Source organism: Haemaphysalis longicornis, unplaced genomic scaffold, assembly GCF_048455015.1.
Source record: "Haemaphysalis longicornis isolate Haplotype H1 unplaced genomic scaffold, Haemaphysalis longicornis Haplotype H1 scaffold_1, whole genome shotgun sequence".
In the NCBI taxonomy this organism is placed as follows: Eukaryota; Metazoa; Arthropoda; class Arachnida; order Ixodida; family Ixodidae; genus Haemaphysalis; species Haemaphysalis longicornis.
This window is the reverse complement of record NW_027526203.1, coordinates 27,596,776-27,615,728: the sequence shown is the minus strand read 5'-3', so window position 1 is coordinate 27,615,728 and position 18,953 is coordinate 27,596,776.

The following is an 18,953-nucleotide window of genomic DNA, read 5'->3' as shown; positions in this document are numbered from 1 at the left end:
ACTTCTCTCGCTTTGCTTGGAAACTCGAAATAACGCTCCATTGGTCCGTGCTAAGACGGCTGTGCCTCATTATAAGCAATTGTGAGGACTGTTGCTGGCAGGGGACCATGGTGCATGTTTACATAAGTACAGACCCATAATGTACATACGCAAGTTTTTGGTAACGAGATTTCGCTTCCCGGTTCTTATTTGCAGTAGCAGTAAATACATTAACAGCGCCGGACATCTTGACTGATCGGCTACATAGTCGCCGCGAAGGTTGTAGCAGATGGTCTGTGCACCGGTTCACCGCGAAGGTGATTCTTTGATATATATGCGCATAAAACCTTTCTGAGCTTCTGAAAATTTATTATGGAAATATTGGCAAAATACGAACCTCTAATGGGCTTGTTCCAAACTTTAATAAAATACGCTTTACTTTCAATTTAGTTAGCTTTAAAACAGCGTGTTTTATTTAATAGTTATTCAATTACACACTCTTCCTTGCGTTTTCATGGCACTGCATGTGATTTTACGGGTACTAGAACGTTTCATTCAAAGTCATTGATAAAACTAAGGCGAGCGTACGGTTTTGGCGGCCCACGAAGACACAGACGGGTTTCATGTGAGTGGCATAGACGCTAGCTCCGGATTCTCCTCTAATGTATATTGTAAGAAAATCTATATCGCGAACCACCTAAAAAAGGTGAGAGGAGGGGAACACGTCTCCAGTGATTATATTGCCCACTCATCGGATGGTGGCGGCCGCTAGTAGGGTTGGTACCAACGCTTTCGTGGAACCTGCCCGTCGCGTAAAACCGGAGCGGACACAACACTTGCTCCGCGGCGGTCATGTTTGAGCGAAAGACGCCTCGAAGGCGCGCAAACGAAGGTCGGTCCCCAGATGACTGTACAGATGCCTGATCAGTATTCGCCAAATGACTGATTACTTCCCGGACCATGGGAAGCTTGCTTTCCGGCGGGTAGGCGTGCCCCTGCGACCACCTTGTGTGAGAGAGGAACCTGCGCCCAAAATTTGGGGAGTGCATTTGGCTCCACCATTGGGTGATTCGAGAGGTTCGGCTGGCCAATCGAATGCGATGAGCGGCATAGTCCCGTGCTAGATGGCCAGCTGTAATTTTCTAAGACATCAGGAACTGGCGTGCATCCGTTCTTAGTGCCGGTAAAACTTTGCCGTCTAGGGCGTAACTAAGAGTCGATAGCTAAGATTAGCCACCTAAGGCGTAACTGAGTTATTCAATCGCCAGGGCAACAAGGTTTTTATTCCTGTTGTAAATACTTTTGTGTACAAAATTGTAAACTACAGGTTTCTCGGTTATCGTACGCTGGCGGCGTCGTTATCTCTTCTCATCTCTTCGGCTTCATCGTCATCACCACCGAGTATATGAAGCTAAGAGGTGCTTCGCCACCACAGAAAACCTGAAAATCTACCAAAAATATTTTAGTGAGGGCGAGTGTCCCCATAAAAATGATGGTAATTGGGATCCTGGAGAAAAAAAAAGTACGTTCGGGGATTCGAACATGCGACTTGCAAAATATCATACCTAGCGCTCGAGACCATTCGGCCAAGGGCCAGCGCTGGGGACGGCAGAAATATAAAATATAATGTATACCCATGTTTACACTTTTATTTCGTTTTAGCGTTTTAAGCCGCTTAGGTGACTATTTGTTGTATAGCGCTCGTTCAGTAAGCGTCCCCCAAATTTCACAATATCTTACGTCTAATGCAATTGCATTTCTTTGACGGAAAAGCGTTCGCAGATGCGCCGTTGTGCTGCTGACTCCTGTGCTTGTTCACCCAGCGCAAAAAAGGGATCCCTGCTCCCTAGTTTTACGCTGTACGGAAAACGTTTCAGTTCATTTTATTTCCTTAGTATCTATATTGGCTTCGCTGACTTCTCCCGCCTTCAGGTGGCCTTAATTTTCCTACTAGCGTACCAGTCAGCGAAGCGTCGCATGTACGCTTGTGCAGCGCATGTGCGGAGCGACCTGGACTTGGAGCTTGATACAGTGTACAAACTAACAAACTAAAGAAACGCACATTCTTCCATTCCCAAACGTGTCGTGGCTTAGTTTCAACTGAGTGAAGAATTGCGAAGACCCCTCGGCGGCCGGCGAACTAAGCACTGTACCATAAACGCTCGGCCGACTGACTCTTCGGAAGGTTGGCGAGCCGTTCAGTTGCGCAGTCAAGCCAAGTCATCTCCTCCTGACGTCCCACGAAAACGCCACAGAAAATGGGCGAGGATGCAGAGACGAGGACAGCATTTTAGAAATATTTTGCTACTAAATAAATTCGCGTAAACGCACTCAGAGTGGTCGAAACATGGCCTGTAGACTCCGGACTAAAATTTGCGCTAAAAATCCCGAATTGTTTACAAATCACTTGTCCTTCAAAGGGAAGGACAACCGATTTTGTCGCGTATATATTCTCTAGCTCATATGGAAGCCAGCGTTTTTTCTAGCCCGGTAACCACAAGCAATTCATAAACAAAATGGCGGAATTTTAATTTGGCACCAAACTTTCTGAAATCTGAAGGGTGGAGGTTTGTAGTGTTGAAACTTGGCAATAAAACATGTGTCCCGGCCCCGTGACCTGCAAACCTAGCAGCTACTGTAACTGCCGAAATGTTTTTCACCTATTGAAAACTTTTAACACAAGTATTTGTATAAGTTTACATTGTAAATATATTTTTAAACATTATTTTGAGGATTTTTAATACACGCCGCCCGCCGCAGCTGGGTTGCTCTCAGTGTGGCTAACTGATCCTCTATGCCCAGAATGAACAGCAGCGGTAAATGATGGTTGGGTTTTTATGGCGCAAGGCCGACTAAGGGCAATGAGCCCCAGAGAAAAGGTTACTTAATGAAGTGAAGTGGTTATCACAAAAAGGGTAGGTAAAAAAAAACGTGTAAACCGAACATAGTAAAATCAAATAAAGATAATGATGATGGTTGGTGTATAGGGCCAGATTTGATTATGCGTGATAGGAAATGAGGTTTAAAAACTTGACTTCTGACAAATACTCAAACACACGTTTCACGAAAATCATGGCATCGTCACCTAGAAACAACGATGGATGTAGGGGAATATATTGTCTGTAGAGTTCTCTGAAGTGTTTGTGACGTGTTGTGTGAAGTGCCTTGCATGTGATTAGTATGTGCGCTACGGATAGGGCCTCTCTGCATGTGCTGCACTGGGGTCTAGAAGATCCCGTCAGCAGATACGAGTGCGTTGCATGGGTGTGCCCTATCCGCAGCATACCCAAGGCGACTTCCGTGTGTCTGTTCTGTGAGTCAGTTGTGTATCGTCCCAAGTGTGGCTTTATTACGTGTACTTTGTTATCTGTCTGTTCATTCCACTGTGCTTGCCATTTCCTACGAAGGTGTTGTCGAATTTGTGGCTTAAGGGCACTCTGTGGTAGTATGGTTATATCTAGTGTGTTTCTTAGTGCCGGCAACTGCGGCCTTCTGAATCGCAACCTCATTGCCAGCAATCCCAGCATGGCCTGTAACCCAGCACAACACCAGGACAAGTTTGTGGGCATATATAGACATGATAGTGTTGAAAACCATATGGACAATTCTGTTTTTGCATGGCTTGTATGATTCCAATGCGCGCACAACGCTCAAGGAATCTGTATATATGATGGACTTCGAGATTTTGTGTTCAAGAATGTCTTGTGCAATGAGTAAGATGCCAAATGCTTCCGCTGAGTAAATTGTGGTGTATGTGCTCATGGTTCTGCATGCATCAAAGATTGGTCCATGAGCAGCGCAAGACACTATGGTTGCAGTTTTTGCTGCATCACTATAAAACTCTGCACATTGATACTTTTACTGCAGGGACAAGAAGTGCTGCAAAATTGCAGTTTGTGGTACCCTGGCTTTATCAATATTCATGAAAGACAAGTCATAAAAGACAAGAATGGTAAAGGAACGGACGGGCGATTTACAAACACTGGTGATGTGGATGCATCATTAAAAACAGCTTTAAAAGGATGGTTGTTCATCGATAAAATTTTGAAAGCGTAGAGCAAGTCCATGTACGTTCGTTGGTCCTGAAGCCACCATTTGTTACATTCAACGTATAGACTCTTTGCCGGGCTAGTGCGGAACGCACCTGACGCAAGGCGGAGGCCCAAATGGAGTACTGGGTCAAGAATCTTTAGTGTCGTTTTTGATGCCGACCCATACACGACGCTGCCGTAGTCTAACCGAGACCCGACTAAGGCGGTAAAGACCCGAAGAAGGAGTTCTTTGTCTGCACCATAGGATTGGTGGGAGAGGACCTTGACAATGTTTAGTGTTTTGAGGCATTTATGTTTAAGTGTTTTGATGTGTGGAATGAACGTGAGCTTTTCGTCAAATATGACAACTAAAAACTTGTGCTCCCGTTTAACAGGAATAGGTGCACGGTTAAGCGTACTCTCAGGGTCGGCGTTAAATCCCGCGCTTGCGGGAAAACACAACACAAGTACTCTTGGTCGGGTTCAGTTTAAACCCGTTAAGGTCCGCCCAGCCAGCAAGTTTCTTAACACCGAGCTGAACTTGACGTTCGCATATTCACACGTTACAGGATGGTGGCAATGCCTTTCGGAGGGACTTCATCTTAACTATAAACAATGTGCAGCTTAGAACTCCAGCTTGCGGCACACCATTTTCCTGCACATGTATCCCGGACAGGGATGACCCAACCTTAACACGAAATGTCCTCGTGGACATATAACTAGAAATAGTATTTAACATGTTACCTGACACACCAAAGGACTTGAGGTCGCTAAGGATGCCATATCGCCAAGCTGTGTCGTAAGCCTTTTCAATATCAAAGAATACCGTAAGGCACCACTGCTTATGAACAAATGCATCTTTTATGAAGGATTCCAGCGCAACAAGTTGATCGTTGGTAGATCGGCCCACCCTAAAACCTGCCTGGCAGCTCTCGAGAAGGCAGTGGTACTCAAGGAAGTACACGAGCCTGCGATTTATCATCTTCTCGCGCAGCTTGCACAGGCAGCTTGTCAAAGCGATGGGACGATAACTGGCGGGAGAGAAAGGGTCCTTCCCTTCCTTCAGGAACGCCACTACTATGGCCTCCCTCCAAGAGTGTGGAATCTGCCCCGAAAGCCATATTTTATTGTATAGGTGTAGGAGTGTTTCAAGTGTGTCTGGGTGTAGGTGTTGTATCATGGTGTATGTAATCTTATCTGCCCGTGAAGCTGAAGGTTTACATGTGCTCAGGGCAACCGTCAAATCATAGAATGTAAATTCAGAATTGTAACCAGATTTTGACCTGTTATTGTCATGTAGGGACTTTTTTTCACAAGCGGTTTTATGTTTCAGGAAAGTGTTTCTTGAGTGTGCAGAGCTGGAAACGTGTTGGAAATGTTGTGCAAGTGTGTTAGCCTGGTCTTCCAGTGTGTCCCCTGTTGTACTGACCAGGGGCAGGCTGTGTGTCTGTTGTCGTTTTAGTTTTCGTATTCGTGTCCAGACTTTGTGTGTGTCTGTGTAAGAGTTTATGGATGTCAAGAAGATGTGCCAACTCCCTCGTTTTGCCTCACGGCGCACACGTTTTCCAAACACCTTGGCCCGTTTGAACAAAATAAGGTTACCCGACGTGGGGTACCGACGAAGGATACCCCACGCCTTGTTCTGGGCCTCTCGCGCCCGCCTACAGCCCTCACTCCAACACGGCCTCCTCTGGTTGCTCGGGGCACCAGAGGCGTGGGGACTGGACTTTTCGGCGGCGTCGAGGATGTGCGTCGTGAGCAGTTGGGTAGCTTCTTCAACGTGTAGGTGTCCTATGGAGGAGTGTTGTAGTTTGGATGTCTCTGTAAATGTATTCCAGTTAGCTCTTGCTTCATTAAACCTTTTATGGGAAGATGGACTGCATGGCCCTTTACCTATATATGTTAGTGAGGTGGGGAAGTGGTCACTGCCATATGGGTCAGTGCCCACACCCTACTCAAGACATGGAGAGAGAATTGCCGAACCAATCGCCAAGTCAAGATTTGAGTATGTGTTGTGTCCTATGTTATGGTATGTAGGCTGTTTCTTGTTGAAAAGGCATGCTCCAGAGGATGTTAAAAACTTCTCTATCAGGCGACCTCGGGCATCCGTGCGAGAAGAGCCCCAAAGAGAATTGTGTGCATTGAAGCCGCCTGTTAGGATGTATGGTTCGGGCAGCTGGTCGACCAGCGCCTCAAAGTCAGAGTTTAGAAGTGCAAGATCAGGAGAGATGTAGATGGAGCATACCCTTATCAACCTATTAAATATTATTTTGCGGACGGCTACAGCCTCAAGGACGGTGTTCAAGGTGACAGGGTGGCATGCTAAGGATTTCCGGGCGATTATGGCCACACCGCCAGAAGAGTGTGTGCAGCCAACCCTGTCCTTTCTGTATACCAGGTAACTATTCAAGAAATTTGTGTTCTTGAAATTGATGATGATGGTTGGATGTTTATGGTGCAAGGCCAACTGGGGCAAAGAGTGCCAAAACAATAGTCTTATATGAGGGGTGAAACCTTAAACACTATGTAAAGTCAGCAAAAACAAAAGTAAAATCACAAAACGACAATGGGCATGGCTGGTGTATAGGGCCAGATTTCATTAAGCGTGATAGGAAATGAGGTTTAAAAACTTGACATCTGACAATACTCAAACACACGTTTCACGAAAACAATGGCATCGTCGCCAAGAAAAAACGATGGATGTAGGAGGATATGTTGTCTGTACAGTTCTCTGAAGTGTTTGTGTCGTGTTGTGTGAAGTGCCTTGCATGTGATTAGTATGTGCACTACGGATAGGGCCTCTCCGAACCCGCTGCACTGGGTTCTAGAAGATCTCGTCAGCAGATACGAGTGCGTTGCATGGGTGTGCCCCATCCGCAGCCTACCCAAGGCGACTTCCTTGTGTCTGTTGCGGGAGTCAGCTGTGTACCGTCCCAAGTGTGGCTTTATTACGTGTAGTTTCGTTGTCTGTCTGTTCACTCAGTGTGTTTGCCATGTTCGGCGCAGGTGTTGTCTTATGTGTGGCTTGAGGTCTGTGTAGGGTATCGTTGTAATTCTACAGTATTCCTGAGTGCAGCAGCAGTGGCCCTCTCGTCTGCCAACTCGTTCCCAGCGATCTCTGCGTGTCCTGGCTCCCACCAGACGACCAGCTCATGCATTTGTGCATACACGGACATGATGGTGTTAAATTGTGTGCTTGGAATTGAGATGTGCTTCCTGGACACACATTAAACTTGGCTGATTGGCATGCAGAATCTCATGCACGTCGTGAAGATTATTCAGAAGGCCTTTGCAGTTCCATTGAACTATGTTTTCTCTTCCCATTATTTAGTGTGAGAGCTACTGGAGTGTGTATGTTTATCTGTCGTCTTTCGGGGCTGTGACTCTTGGATTGGGCTTTTTGGGCCTTTCTGTAGGCTTGGACGTCGGCGGCCGCTCCTTGCGCTGCGTTGCAGTCAAGAACGGCACGACGTCCATCTCGTCGTCCGATGTCCTGGGTGTGCCCGTCGAACCGTGCCCCCCGGACTTGGCCCCCTTTCGGGCGCCCTTCGTTTGAGCCGCCACGGCCGCAGGTGTCGGGGGCACCAGAAGTGGCACGGGCGGTGCGGTGGCGGTGGAGCCGGTGCGGGGCCCGTGGTGTCCATCCCTTCGGCACTCTTCAAAGTACTGGAGGGCGGGGAGGGAGGGACGGGAGCGGCCCTGGTCCCGACGGAAGAGGTTGCCACCACAACCGCTGCTGGCTAAGCGAGCGGGGCGGAGGTGGGTTGGGCTGTCAGAGGCAACCCAGGGGGGGGGGGGGGGGACCAAGTCCGACTCGCGGTACTGGGTCCCCGCCGAAACGAGACGCCGCTCCGCCCCCCGGCGAGCTGCGTCGGCGTACCTCCCCAGAGGGAAAGAGGCGAACCCCTTCTGCGCCTCTGGGTAGGTGATGTTCTCTGTCACTTTTATGTTGATTACTTTCTTTTCCAGTTGAAATTTCTCGCACTTCCTGGAGTAAGCCGCGTGTGGTCCTCCGCAGTTAGCACAAGTGAAGGTAGCAGAGTTGAAATTATCAGGAAGGTGGTCCTGTGCAGCACATTTGGCACAGGTTGTTTTGCCGCGGCGTGAGTTTGTGCCATACCCGAACCGCTGGCACTTGAAGCAGCGGCGCGGGTTTGGGATGTAGGGACGAACTGCACATCGGATAACACCTGCATTGATGTGTTCAGGAAGTTTGGATCGATTGATTGTCAAGATTATGTGCTTGGTTGGGATTTCCTTATCGTCTCTGCGGATATTGATGCGCCGCACGGCCGTGACGCCCTCATCATTCAATCCCTCAAGGTGGTCTGCATCTGTTTTATTCAGCAGATCTGGCTCAGAGATCACACCCTGGGAGCTGTTAAGACCCCTGTGGGGTGTGACCCTGATGTCGAGATCACCCATTCGTGTAAGAGCAAGAAGCCTTATGGCCTGTTGCTTGTTGTTTACCTCGACAAGGACCTCACCAGTTCTTTGTTTTTTTAGCCTTGTAAGATGATGATGATATCTGGATTTTAATGGCGCAAGGCCAGCTAAGGGCAAAGAGCGCCAAACAAAAGTGATTTCATGACAGCGATGTGAAAGTAAAAGTAGAGAGGGTTTCAGTAAACATACACAAACTAAAACAAGCTAATGAAGATGACTGGTGTAAAGGGCCAGGATGTCATGATGCATGATAAGAGATGAGATGCAAAAAATTGACATCGGTAAGAAACTTAAAAACAAGCTTGGTGGAAAACATGGGCTCGTCTCCTAGAAAGTACAATGGGTGAAACGGAACGTGTTGTCTGTATAGTTGTGGGAAGTGTTTGCGTCGTGTTGTGTCAAGTGCCTTGCATTGGATGAGTACGTGGCTTACGGATAGGCCCTCTCCACACCTGCTGCACATGGGTCTTGGAGATCCAGTGAGCAAGTGCGAGTGTGTTGCATGTGTGTGGCCTATCCGTAACCTTGCTAGGGTCACTTCAGTGTGTCTGTTGTGTGAGTCAGTTGTGTATCGTCCCAAGTGTGGCTTTATTACGTGTAGCTTGTTGTCTGACTGTTCACTCCAGTGTGTTTGCCATGTTTTACGTAGGTGTTGTCTGATGATTGGCTTCATGTCAGTGTACGGTACTGTTGCTATGTCTAGAGTGTTTCTCAGTGCAGCAGCAGCGGCCATTTCATCAGCAAACTCATTGCCCGCGATGCCAGCGTGGCCTGGAACCCAGCAGATGGTAACATTCAGACCAGACGCATACGCTGACATCAAAGATTTAAAAACCAGATTGACAATGTAATTTTTTGAAGACCTTTGGGATGATAATGTACGCACGACGCTTAGTGAATCCGTGAAAATGATGGATTTTGCGATGTGATGTTCATTGATGTGATTTAAAACAAGGAGTATACCATATGCCTCCGCTGTAAAAATGCTAGAATTCACATGCATGGTTTTACAAGCACTGAAATTGGGTCCGTGTGCAGCACAAGACACCGCAATGGATGTTTTTGAGGCATCAGTAAAAAATTCTGTTGCCCCATATTTCGCCTGAAGATACATGAAATGCTGCAAAACGGCAGTTGTGGGCACCGTGTTTTTCTTAAATTGCATAAACGACAAATCACACAATACGGGACGAAGATGCCATGGGGCTATAGAATCAATGAGAGATGTTGTAAAAGTGTCTAAAAACGAGACAGAAAGTTCAGAGGCTTTCTCCCTCACCCTGAGCGAGAAAGGCGCAGAAATAGATGGACGATTTAAAAACAGTTGGGATGTAGATGTATCGTTCATTATAGACTTAATGGGATGGTGAGACATTGATGAAACTTTAAAAGCATATAGCAAATCCACATACTCGCGCTGGTACCCTAGACACCATCTGTCACACTCGACGTACAGACTTTGCACGGGGCTAGTCCGGAAAGCACCAGACGCAAGTCGAAGGCCCAAGTGCTGCACTGGGTCGAGCATTTTCAAAGCAGTTTCCCTTCCTGAACCATACAAAACACTCCCATAGTCTAACCTCGAGCCTACCAGGCTGGTAAACACTCGCAGCAGAAGTTGTTTGTCAGCACCGTACGAGTGATGCGACAAGACCTTTAGAATATTCAGTGTTTTAATACATTTTTGTTTTAGTTGTTTGATATGAGGGATAAAGGAAAGTTTTTCATCAAGGACTATACCTAGGAACTTGTGTTCTTTTTTGACCGGTATCGAGACACCATTCAGTTTGATGTCTGGATCTGGCCTCATCCCACGCCTTTTGGAGAATACAACACAAGTGCTCTTAACTGGGTTTAGCTTAAAACCGTTCTGATCAGCCCAGCCAGCTAGCTTATTAACACCAAGCTGGACTTGGCGTTCGCAAATTGACATATTACATGACTTAAAAGATATTTGAACATCATCTACATATATTGTACAGGAAATGGTTCGTGGCAACGCCTTTCGAAGTGAGTTCATCTTGACTATGAACAACGTACAACTCAAAACGCCACCTTGAGGCACACCATTTTCCTGCACAAAAACATTTGAAAGGGCAGTACCAACTCTTACACGAAAAGTTCGTTCTGCCAGGTAGCTATAAAGAGTGTTAAACATATTGCCCGAAACACCAAATGATTTCAGGTCGCTAAGTATCCCGTATCGCCAAGCGGTGTCGTAGGCTTTCTCAAGATCAAAAAAGACCGTTGCACAAAACTGTTTGTGGACAAAGGCATCCTTTATATACGACTCAAGGGCGACGAGTTGGTCGTTTGTGGATCGCCCCACCCTGAAGCCGGCCTGGCAGCTCTCGAGAAGACCATTGTATTCTAAGAAGTACACGAGTCTCCTGTTAATCATCTTCTCGAGAAGCTTGCACAGGCAGCTGGTGAGGGCGATGGGTCGGTAACTGGCGGGAGAAGACGGGTCCTTACCCTCCTTCAAGAACGCCACTACAATAGCCTCCCTCCAAGATTTTGGAATGTGCCCCGAAAGCCATATGTTGTTGTATAAGTGTAGGAGTGTTTCAAGAGTATCTGGGTGTAGGTGTTGTATCATTGTGTATGTAATCTGGTCTGCGCCTGGAGCTGAGGGTTTACATGTGCTCAGGGCAGCCTTCAGCTCATAGAGAGTAAATTCAGAGTTGTAACCAGAATTTGACCTGTTATTATCACGTAAGGACTTCTTTTCGCAAGCGGTTTTATGTCTCAGGAAAGTGTTTGTGTAGTGTGCAGAGCTGGAAACGTGTTGAAAGTGTTGTGCAAGTGTGGTAGCCTGGTCTTCCAGTGTGTCCCCTGTTGTACTAACCAGGGGCAGGCTGTGTGTCTGTTGTCCTTTTAGTTTTCGTATTCGTGTCCAGACTTTGTGTGTGTCTGTGTATGAGTTAATAGATGTAAGGAAGGAGCGCCAACTCTCTCGTTTTGCCTCACGGCGCACACGTTTTCCAAACGCCTTGGCCCGTTTGAACAAAATAAGGTTGCCCGACGTAGGGTACCGTCGAAGGATACCCCACGCCTTGTTCTGGGCCTCTCGCGCCCGCCTACAGTCCTCATTCCACCACGGCCTCCGCTGGTTGCGCGGGGCACCAGAGGCGTGGGGAATGGACTTTTCGGCGGCGTCGAGGATGTGCGCCGTGAGGAGTTGGGTAGCTTCTTCAACGTGAAGGTGTCCTATGGATGTGTGGTGTAGTTTGGATGTCTCTGTAAATGTATTTCAGTTAGCTCGTGCTTCATTGAACCTATTATGAGAAGATGAACTGCTTGGGCCTTTACCTATATATGTAAGTGAGGTGGGGAAGTGGTCACTGCCATATGGGTCAGTGCTCACACCCCACTCAAGACATGGAAAAAGAACTGCGGAGCCAATCGCCAAGTCAAGACATGAGTATGTGTTGTGTCCTATGTTATGGTATGTAGGCTGTTTATTGTTGAAAAGGCATGCTCCTGAAGATGTAAGGAATTTTTCTATAAAGCGACCTCGGGCATCCGTACGAGAAGAGCCCCAAAGAGTGTTGTGAGCATTAAGGTCGCCTGTCAGGATGTATGGTTCGGGCAGCTGGTCAACCAGCGCCTCGAAGTCAGAGCTTAAAAGTGAAACATCAGGAGGAATGTATATCGAGCATACCGTTATCAACCTATTAAATATTATTAAGCGTATTATTATTACCGTCCTTTATATTATTATTATTATTACCGTCCTTAATATTATTAAGGACGGTGTTCAAAGTGACAGGGTGGCATGCTAAAGATTTCCGGGCGATTATGGCCACACCCCCAGAAGAGTGTGTGCAGCCATCCCTGTCCTTTCTGTATAACAGGTAACTATTCAAGAAATTTTTGTGTTTAGAATTCAAATGTGTTTCCTGAACACACATTACACTTGGCTGATTGGTATGCAGAATCTCATACACGTCGTCAAGATTATTCATAAGGCCTCTGCAGTTCCATTGAACAATATTTTCTCTTCCCATTATTTAGTGTGAGAGCTACTGGAGTGTGTATGTTTATGTGTTGTCTTTCGGGGCTGTGACTCTTGGATTGGGCTTTTTGGGTGGCCTATCTGTAGGCTTGGACGACGGAGGCCGCTCCTTGCGCTGCGTTGCAGGCAAGAACGGCACGACGTCCATCTCGTCGTCCGATGTCCTGGGTGTGCCCGTCGAACCGGGCCCCCCGGACTTGGCCCCCCTTCGGGGGCCCTTCGTGTGACCCGCCACCGCCGGTGGTGTCGAAGGCACCAGAAGTGGCACGGGCGGTGCGGTAGCGGTGGGAGCCGGTGCAGGGCTCGTGGTGTCCATGGCACACTCCAACGCACTGGACGATGGGGAGGCACGGACGGGAGCGGCACCGGTCCCGACGGAAGAGGTTGCCACCACAACCGCTGCTGCCTCAGCAAGCGGCGTGGTGGCGGGTTGGGCTGCCAGAGGCAACCCCGGGGGGGGCGGCGGAGGGACCAGGTCAGACTCGCTGAACTGGGTCCCTGTGGACACCAGACGCCGCTCCGCCCCCCGGCGAGCCGCGTCGGCATACCTCCCCAGGGGGAAAGAGGCGAACCTCTTTCGCGCCTCTGGGAAGGTGATGTTCTCAGTTACCTTCACATTAATGATCGCCTTCTCCTGCTTAAACTTCTCGCACGTTCGAGAGTAGGCGGCATGGGGTCCCTGGCAGTTGGCGCAGGTGAGGGTTGATGATGGACAATTATCAGATGGATGATCATGCTGAGCGCACTTTGCGCAGGTCAGACGACCACGGCAGGAGTTGGTTCCGTGCCCGAACCGCTGGCACTTAAAGCAGCGGCGCGGGTTCGGAATGTAAGGACGAATGGAGCATCGGATGAACCCTGCGTTGATATGGTCAGGAAGTGAGGAGCAGTTGAAGGTCAAGATGATATGTTTCGTGGGGATTACCTTATCATCTCTACGCATCGTGATGCGGCGCACGGCTGTGACACCCTGATCCTTTAGACCTTCAAGAATGTCGGCATCTGTCTCGTTAAGAAGATCTGCCTCAGTGATCACACCCTGCGAGCTATTCAGGCTGCGGTGGGGTGTGACCCTGATGTCCAGATCGACCATTTTCGTCTGACCAAGAAGTGTGGTTGCCTGCTGTTGGTTTTTTACTTCAACAAGGACTTCACCTGTGCGTTGTTTTTTGGCGTCATAGGTTTTCCCAATGATTCCATCAAGGTATTTTGTAATCAAAAATACTGATTGTGAAGCAAGAGGGCGGGCTGTGTCAAGGGATTCGATAACAAGGAAACGAGAGTATTTGTCTGGCTTTGGGAAGCTCATGCTTGGAAGTGGGGGGAAAGATACTTCGGTGCGGCCCCTTTTCAGGGACCGATCACGTTTGGGGGGGGGGTTTGAATTTTCCATACAGCATAGAAAAAAGCAGGGGACGGGGGTACTTTCTTCTCAAACCTTACCCTGATAGCCTGAGAGGTCCCGGAGCTCCCTGCCTGGTAAACAGACAGGGAGCCCATCCGCCGGAGCTTGACCTGGGCTCCGACGGCCACCGTTTGAGGCTTCTACCCTTCACCTTTAAACACATCACCACGGTAGGTTACAGTTTATGTTGGGGGCTCGGGGTCCGCGGTGTCGCCAACACCGTCACCATGAATACTCAAGGTGCCCCGTGCGGGGTTTAGCCTTGTAAGATTTTCCTATTATGCCTTCAAGGTATTTAGCAATCAAGAAAACTGATGTCGTTGCAAGAGAATGGGCTGTATCGCGACATTCCATAACAAGAAATCGAGAGCAGTTGTCTGGTTCGGGAAAGGTTAAGGCTGGCAATGGGGAAAAAGATACTTCGGTGCGGCCCCTTTTCAGGGACCGATCACGTTTGGAGGGGGGTTTTGAATTTTCCATACAGTATAGAAAAAAGCAGGGAGACGGGGGTACTTTCTTTTTTGACCTTACCCTGGCAGTCAGAGAGGTCCCGGAGCTCCCTGTCTGGTAGACAGACAGGGAGCCCATCGGCCGGAGCTTGACCTAAGCTCCGACGGCCACCGTTTACGGCTTCTACCCTTCACCTTGAAACACCTCGCCACGGTTGGACACGGCTTATTTATGGGAGCTCGGGGTCCGCGGTGTCGCTGCTCACCGTCACCATGAATACTCAAGGTGCCCCGTGCGGGGAACAGCAGCGGTAAATGAGATTTGTCGATTCTGCCCTAGTCAGGGGAGTTTTTTCTGCCAAAATATTCGATGTCAGTTTCGAAATACGCCAACGGCAGCTTAAAAAAAAGGACGCTCCCGCGGAGAACCGAACTTCCGGCCTCTCCAACGTGAAGCCAGATTCTATTATCGTCCATCGCAACAGATGGAGCCTTCGTGCAAAATAGACTGGTCAATAAAGAAACACTTAAAGTAATAAGAAAGGCTGCGATTCACAATTTTTTAGCTGGGGACAATTTTGTAAATATCGCTTTTCGTTTCGCATACAGGCAGAAGTATGTTGCCGCGTTACTGTATGTCATTATAACCGCATTAGTTTTTGGGAGGACACATACGTAACGTAGATATAAAAAAATTTCATTTTAAAAGTTGTAGGGCGTTATCGGCAAAAGCGCTTTTCGTTAAGGTTCTTTAAGTGATGCCCTTTCATTTGAGATAGAGAATATGTACTCTAGAAAGATCGGTTGTCTGTCCCTTTAAGGTTGTATCAGACGACACTTTCCGATTGACGCCTGCGACGGTGTCTTACGTGACCATGTTTGTCGAGTGAGCACCATGTTTCCCGAAACGAATATTTTATCCAGGAACAAAAACAAGCCAGCTTTAAATACGGTCAAAACAAACCAAAGGCAGAAAACGGCTTGCCGCGGTTTGCTGGTGGCATCTAGGTTGACTAACAGTAATCAAAAAGTCTACGCTCCACACCAAGTTCAGCAGAAAGGCCTGTTTTTATGATGTCATTGAAAACGTCGTTGAAACAGACGTTTTGACGCGAGAATCTAAATTTTAGCTTAACTTGATTATTTCGCACTGGATAATGCATCCTTTGCCTCTGGACAACAGCTGGGGCACTATAGAACACGAAACATTTCGAATAAAACAAACTTGTATTTTGTCTTCGTGGCCCCTTTAAGAACAGGGTTTTCTTTCGCCGGTGTTCGCTCAAGGCGTTCCACCTTCTTTTTACTGCGCGGTCATTGTGGACGTGGCAGAGATCACTGTGCACCAGAACAGTGGGCAACAGTGGTTCATTCCGTCTCTGCACCACGTCGCTGGGACTAGCTGCTGCCTTGAGTGGGAGCCGATGCACACCTTTTTAAGCGATTTGCTCGCTTCCTTGAAGGGCGGCTCGCTGTGTGACAGCGTCGGTGGTTTAATTTGCAGGTAGATGTTGACCGTCAACAACTTGAAATGTCGGACATCTGGAACTTCATCCTTGCCGAAACTGGCCTACCCACAGCAGCGGTGGAGGATATGGATGTGATGGGTCAGGTCACCGGCGGCGGTTCGGACTGCGTGTACAACACGGATGTGGACCCTCCGCCTAATGTGTACCAGCAGAAACCAAACGTGGGTTCCGCGGTGAGCATTTTTTCTAATCCCAATCATTTCACCTTTGTTTCTTACACAAACACAACTCTAACCACTCTTATTTCTGCACTCTAAGAAGTCTCCGGCGGTCATTTTCACCACAGCGCTCGAGAATGACCTATCGAAGTGAGCAAGTGTGGGGATTGGGTGAATGACTGCCAGACCATAACATTATTGAATAAAAGTGCTTGTACGCAGGGCGTGAATGATGTTTTGCATTACGTAATGTCTCTGCGCAGGTGTTCTTCTTCATTTATAATGGATTCACCGGATTACGTACATACCTATGGGCCTTACCAGTTCATGACTCACCGGCTTAAAAAGCATCGTGTACCAGTATGAAAAGCTTTACAAATGTATCTACATGTTCCTAATTGCCTAGGTTGGTTCTTTCAGAAATATATCACTTCGTTGTTTAAATATAAAATAAACAAGGAACATTTTGGTTTAGCTAGTTTTCCCTAGAAGGCGCTAGCTGTCTGGCAGGTAAGAGTGTGCTGTATTTATTTCAGTATAGAAGACACATATTTCTAAAAACTGCACGCTATGCCGTTGCGAAAGTTTGTGTGCATTTGTAACGCATTTCGTATTCGCGGACGGTGGTTTTTAGGCCCGTGGGTCATGAAGTAGTATGTCCCATTGGAATCTCAACACGTCAGTTCCTTCAAAAGAATGCTGGGCAACGTCATTCTTCGAATTTGTATACCCGGCCATTCTAAAGCATTGTGGTGAAGTTGTCATGAGGGGAGTTCTTATAGTGTTGTCAGAAACACACATAAGCCATGTAACTAGCCGAACAGAGCGGAACAGTGCCAGGAAACTACTGCTTAGAGTAACGTCGTAATGAATCTTGAAGAATTTATCTATAAAAGGCTTCACGGAGATGCACTCATTGAGGGCACACACAACTTGAGAAACTGATATTGTAATTCCAAGTCACCACACTTACACTTCAGAGAACCAAATAAATCAATCTAAGCCGCCAACCCAGTTTATTGTGCCTGATCTACCAAGGTGACCATAACTAAAAAAGCTGCCGCCTAAACCTTAAGATCGTTCAAAGTTCGGAGCTTACTGTACAATGAATGGTATCTATGGGTAGATATTTGATAGATGGCATCAGTGACCCAGGAAATTTGAAAACATTCCCTAGCGCACCATCAGCCAACGTCACAAAATGGACCCCTTGTTTTTTGTACACTGAAAGATGAATGTTTTTATATGCGAACGCCAGGGGCGCTTGTCCCGGTTTGTAAGGCGGTTTTATTCATGAAGTCCGAAACAAGAGAAAATGCTATGCGCGGCTCGCAGGGGCCACAAAAACTAAAGCAGTGACGTCATTACAAAGTGCTACGTTATTGAACGATGAAATCAAACCAAGTTTAGTTTTGTTTCATAGAAACATGCTTGGCATCCGAAGTTAGCGTTGTCTGGGCATTCTCAAAATCACAGTAATCGGCATACCGCGTGCTGCCGTGTTGTCTGCTGTAAAATGCGTCAGTTCACCCTGCCTGCAAGGCTTGGAATAGTAACAATCACTAGCCGAGGCGTACACCTTGGATGAACGCCCTCCGCGTCAACGCAGATGCTCAAATGCGACATGCTTTTCCTCACCCTTTGGACCTTGCCTGGCTCATGCCTCTATCGTAAGAGGCATGTTCGCACCAGGCCAAGGGCCGGCTGATTCGGGACTGGGCCCGCAAGCAGTCGTTCCTTATGACAACAGCACGCAATCGAGAACTCGCCAACGCGCCGGTGTCATTCCGCCAGCGTTCTGCGAACTCGCTTGTGGAGCAAGGTATACGAACGCAAAAAATGGTGAATTCAGTATAGAAAACGTTACCCCACTACAAATAAATCGACTCAAAGAAAATATGCGCTATCGAGAATTCGATCTTGAGAACTGCGAAACAATGAACCTAGTGCCCCAAACCATTCGCCCATAAGGCACCGTTGCCAGGGCAGGAAATGTACAGTGTATAATGTATAGCCAGTTTATATTTTTATTTAGATTCAGCCTTCTAAGCGCTTATACAACTACGAATTGAAGGCGCTGGGGCAGTTAGCGTCCCCCTAATTTCCACAAAAATCTCGTCTCTAAGGACGGCATTCCATAGGTGGAAAAGCACCCGAAAATGTGGGGTCGTGATTCTGAGTTCTAGTTCATTAAGCACAAAAAGAGTTCCATGCACTTCGGATTTACGATGTAAAATGACAGTTTTGGTTGATTTTAATTCTTTAGTAGCAATATTACTTCGCTGTCTCTTCTCACGCGTTTAATTGGCCTTAGGTTTTTCTACTAGTGTACCAGTTAGCGAAGCGTCGCAAATGCGCTTGTGTAGAGATACTTCGAGAGACTGATAGTCTGCAAACTATCGAACCAAAGGCACATTCTTGTAGGCAGAAACATGTCGTGGCTTAGTTTCAAGTGAGCGAACAAATTGCGACCAACTGACCACAGCAGGCCGACTGAGCTCCTGGCTGACTGCTATCGTCAGAGGGTCGGTGAGCGGTGCAGTAGCGCAGTCAAGTCGAGGCATCTTGTTTTGACGTCATACGAAACGTCATAAGACATCGGCAAGGAGGATGCCGAGAGGTGGTTAGCATTTTCAAATTGATTTTTATACAGAATAAAGTCGCGTGAACCAAGCGAGACTCGAGGAAACATGGCGTGCAGACTCAAGACAACAATTTGCGCTAGTAATCCCGCAATATTTACACACCACTTGAGTGTGGCTTAAGAGCGACATTTTCACTTGACCTCATGTGCGGCTGATGTCGGGACACCATGGGTGGTTGTACTTTCAGGTGGAAGTAGAACCTGAACTGCTGCACATGTCGAGTTTAGAGGATTTTCCATTTGGAGAAACCACGCTACACGTGGCAGCGGTGGTGGACATACTCGTCCATGGGT